General features: G+C 35.0%; 1 pseudogene; it reads right to left on the bottom strand.

The window, feature by feature from the left end:
• Positions 1-264: 264 nt before the first annotated feature.
• Positions 265-4,700, bottom strand: LOC149265474 (DNA polymerase delta catalytic subunit-like; annotated as a pseudogene).
• Positions 4,701-5,426: the final 726 nt, after the last annotated feature.

The following is a 5,426-nucleotide window of genomic DNA, read 5'->3' on the forward strand; positions in this document are numbered from 1 at the left end:
TGTGCCTTGGGAAGTATGTATCCATTTTGAATTTTTCTCCATCTCATTTGCAAGGAAAAATATATATTGAACTGGTAAACATTAAATAACAAGGACTTGACAATTACCGTACAATAAATAAACCATGCTCATCCTGATTCAGGGACCAAATAAATTCCCTGGTCCATTAAATCAGAGAAACATACACCAGAGAAAATTCAGGAAAACAAAAATATTCGATAATACAAAAAATTACAAGCTACACAGGCAGCATCCTCAAAATTGCTAGCGCTCTAGTTGCACCTCTGCTTCAATTAGGTCTTTCTGAGCTTTCTTCCTACGATAAAATATTGGGCAGTCACGACTGCAATAAGGATAGGACATCAATGTAAGTATAAAAGAGATAGTAATTGTAAAAATAAAAATAAAAAATAAAAAAACATCCTATTAATTAAAAACAAATACATGATCACACAAATGTTACAAAATACATCCATAATGTAAATTTAAATCATGTTATGAAAATGTAATACTTGAAATATAGCATTCAAAAACCTTGTGCAAAGAACATCTTGGTGCAGAGAGCCTTGGCACCGCTGACATTGTGTCCATAGTTTACCAAAGAGCATTTCTAATTCCCTCACTGACATTGATCAAATATTAGTGTCATATGATAGAAAATCTAGGTGAGAATAATAAACACAAGGCCTACTTTAAATTCTCCAAATAAAGAGTAATGGTATTAGAATACCAGCTTACCATTTGCAACTGTTTTCTGATACAATTCTGCTTCTCTTCCTTTGCAATGTGAACAAAGTGTCTGATCTTCTTTGCTGCAATGGCAACATGAAATCAGGTAACATCATGAATTTAATATGAAGCAACCTAACCAGACATTCTTATTATAAGAAATCTAGATAGTTTCTTACAAGGAGAGCAGGCATGGAATCATGCAACCTCATAGATTTTTCCACATCAAAAATATGAACCCTAGTAGCTTTCTAAAGTGCCAAACTGAAATAATAGTTACTCTCAATTGTGCAGTACTATAAGCAAGGAAACCACATGCAGGACACCCTTTACTTGTATTAACTAAATACTTGATAGGTGTTTTACAACCAATACAACTGAGTTGTTTCTTGGCAAATTTCATAATTCCATGATTTGAAGGAGTTGATATGGAAACTGCTCGTGTGTGACTACCATGAAGAAGCTCCTTGCTTGCATTCTTCAAAATGGGCTCAAATATTCTCAACAACGGCTACAGAGCAAAAACAGGGACTAATCAAAAACACTTAGCTGGAAAGAATTACTATCTATCAAGATATATTTGAAACACTGGTGAAATTTTCAAAAAGAGCATAAACTGCAAGTGATGATGCTTTGGTCTTTCACCTTGCTCAGTCGATTCTCTAGATAATATTGTGGATCAATAGGGATGTTATTCTCTAGTGCGTAAATTGGATCCTCAGATTTCTCATATGCCTGAGCCCAAGTAAACACATTAGTCATTATATCAATAATCCCTTTGTAAATTATGCCTCCAAATAAAACATAACAAAATAATTAAAATAACCATTTTTTAGTACAATATCAAGACTTATGTTGAGCACAGAAGGGGTTAATTATTACCTTGGCACCTTTTGCAACCTTTATGATGACATATGGAACACGATCACCCACAGTTGGAGCAGTTGCAGCATCCCTCTGTAAACCAGGGGCAACTTGGCTTTAAAACACGACATCAATTTTAAAAATCCAACAATGGACTCATTGTCAATAAAAAGCAAAATATTACAAGAGTCTTTAGATGAACTACAGTATTAAAAATAGAGAGATAGGATTGAAATGGAACTAGAAGGCATTGCACCATTCATTATACTTGTTCTGAGAAGTTATTTCCAGTATTTACCTTTCGCATGCGCTTAGCTAGTTCCACGTGTGCTGCCTTGACTGCATAGTCATCTCCAGTCTTTGTTAGACCCTGACTCAACAAAGAGATTGTTAGCATAGGCAAACAACAATGCCCTTAAGAATATGTTGATAGCCTTGATAAAGGATATGACCTGCAAACATCTGTTTCTGCCGCAGCTAAACAGTAATCATTTTTTCTCAGGATGAGATTAGAAATGCAGATATATTATATATTGTCATGTTTTGATTCTCTTCAATTGTATAAGAGCCTCCCTTGACACTTCTTCCTCCCATTGCTAGCAGTAAATATTGACTGAATCCCTTCCAAGTACAGAATATAGGGAGAAGAAACATGACAGAGTTAAAAAGGAAACTTCCATGGCCTACCCCAACTAGGTATATAGTATATACTTCTAACACTTGAAACCAAGAATATGTAATAAGTGACTTGCTCGCAATGTAAATCTCCTCTTCCCCCTATCATATTTTCTCCATTTCAAAAGTAACAAATGGTCAAACAAATTTGGTCATAAACATGCAGAAGGATTCATTGTTCTCACCTTAGTTATCACCAAAAGTGACAAATCCATTTTGTTCATTAAAAAGTCAGAAACAGTGTTCTTGACATACTGCATTGCACCAGGTATGTCACGATCAATGAGTATTTTGTGAAGGCACTCTGTAACCAAGTTCTTCACCAGCAGGAAATTGTCCCTTTGCACTGTTTCAATGCTTGTTGATATGGAATATTTAAAAGATCAGGAATATTTAATAATTAAGAAGGCATCAAATAAATTATTTTTCTAAGAGAATTTTGAGCCTTCACAAACACTAAGGCCTATCTTTGAAACAAAAAGATCAGGTTTGTCACCTTTAGTATCCATTTTGTCATAAGCATCTGGATTTGTCCACAACAACCCAGCATATCTTTTCTTGCTGATCAACAAGTATGGGTAGTATATTTTTTCAAATTCTAGTTTAATAAGCTGCATAAAAGCATATGTTAAATAACGCACTGATTAGATGCCAAAGATGCACGAAAAAGATGCAGATAATCCACAGAAAAGCATAATTGATCATCTTTTCCTGTGCATATTTACAAAGATCTCATGGAAGTGGAATGTCAAAAGAAGATTAGTTTTAAAAAGAAAGGTGATATTAAAGCATTCATCCCTACAAAAACATCATTAACAACTCTAGAGGCTTCACGGATATTTAAAATTCTTGACATTGTACCTTTGTAAATGTACCACTAATTTAATCTGAGGCTTCCCTCCCTAGCGTCATGGCCTCTTCTATATTTGGTACACCAAACTGTATCATAACTGAATCTGTATCTCCATATACAACCTAGATTCAAATATAAAAATATAATATCAAGCTTTACAGTAGAAATCTTGGTTAGGATCAGATCACCCATTATGATTTCAAGAACTTGGACTATCACCAATACAACAAGTGTACTTCCTGTCATTACTGATCCAGTTCAAAGGTTACAAATGCCTTTAGTTGCTAAACAATAGCCTACCTCAGCATTTTATTGGTAACCACCAACTATTGTGAACCTTTCTTCAACTAGCCTCTTTGTATGCTCTATCATTTGACGGCATGACAGGTGGAAAAAAAGTGAGATGATTAATGATATGAAATTTTAAAACAATACGTAAAATCGATATTGTCTGATGGAACAGAGAATGTGTCAAAAGATCAAACTGGACTTGTAATCAAAATATAATAAGAGGGCCTAAGCATATCATCTTAGTTGTACAAGTACACATGACTAATTAATGCAATTCAAGAACTCGATCTTATTTGTACAAGATTGTCAATTGCAGTTCATACCCAAAACATTATGCCAGGAGGAAGAAAAGAATTACATGGATATAACTGATGCCCAAAAAGAATCAATGTGAATGGATGATACATGCATATATAGAATAAGAGAGGATTGCAAGCATTTGTATCTTGTAAGTAAAAGAAGCACCAATAACATTAAAACTAGGAAAAACAAAGGGAGAATCAAGGTGTCCATGGATTTAATGTTTTTTTTCCATGGATTAACTGTGAAATTACCATAGCTTGTCACACTCGACGAAACATCCACACAGGTCAATTGGCCAACAGTGGCACTAGTAAACCCATAAACTGAATTTTCACTGATCTGCAAGTGCACACAGTCAAAACTATTTTATGTGTTTCACCAACATACCTAGTTTTACTTTTATTCCATGTCCAAGTCATAATTAATACAGACTTGACAAAGTTGTAATTACCTTCAAAGCCAATTGTCGGCCATCCAAGACAGCCTTTTCAAAAGGATCTTTAGCCTCCTAAACAAGATTACAGGAAGTTAAAAACTGAGATGCTAAGTGGAAAAAATACAAGCATGTAACATGAACATAGGAAGCACTTAGTTCACCACCTTTAGGTCTACCTTCGTTCTTTTCCTGGCAGCCAGTAACTCTTCTAGGATCTTTGGTAATATGCCCTAGGTAACAGAAAAACAGCATTCAATTTAGCATCATCGAAAATGGTCAGCATATGATGGTTAAAAAGTAAATAATGAAATAAGTATCAGCGATCGTCGTAAAAAGTCATCTATGAAAAATAAGCCCATCCTGATCCAGCTTCAAATAAATGCCAAAGCCTACATAGATTTGTGAGTTATAACAAATCACAAGCAAGGAGAAATTTTATACCTTCTGTAAAGTTGGCTTCACAAAAGTCTCACCCGATGGTGTTTTATTTACACACTCTGGCTGGAGATTAAATTTTGCAATGTCCTCTGACCTCACCAATGTTGAGAAGGATCAAAAGCCATTTTGTAACTATTTTAGTTGATAGTGTGAATATCTCAATCTTCCAATAATACAGCTTATATGGGGATGCCTAAGGGGCAGGGCTACTTAACAGATGCCAGGCTTATTGGTCTCTGTATGCATTTCTCTTTCAGACCCAGTATAGATGTACAATTTTACTGACAGCTAAGACAATGAGAATGCTCAAGTGGCCTAATTATCATCATTCACAACTATCATGAAGGAGTATGATGATAGGTTTTTATTTCATATATCAGATAAAAATTCAACCATCAAATTGGGAAGATCTTACGAAAGGAGTAGGATACGAGACTTTTGTGAAAATTGGGTAAACATTCCATTTGCATCATGAAATAGCACATATCGAATTCACATGGTAAATCATAATCCCAATATAGTAGGGTTTTCAAAATTGCATATCAAATTTATCATAATCAAACAAATAATAAAATTTAGGACCTGCAACGGTCTTAGTGATGCCCATAATCTGTAAGTACTCATAAATCCATGAGTACCAAGCACAAGAGGCTACTTTAGCCCAGAAAGGGACTTCTTCAACTTGCCCACATGGGTATCCCATCCTAACAAAGATATTATATTTGAACCCAAACTGAAACAAAACCATGAATCACTCTTCCTGCCACCTACATCTCTGGCCCTCTCAAAATCCACTAAAACATGCAGCAGCTCAAAGCACTGTGCCAGTGTGCCCTT

This window comes from Pinus tabuliformis, chromosome 6 (genome assembly GCF_031772625.1).
Source record: "Pinus tabuliformis cultivar Carrire ecotype Pingquan chromosome 6, CPIR1, whole genome shotgun sequence".
Taxonomy (NCBI): Eukaryota; Viridiplantae; Streptophyta; class Pinopsida; order Pinales; family Pinaceae; genus Pinus; species Pinus tabuliformis.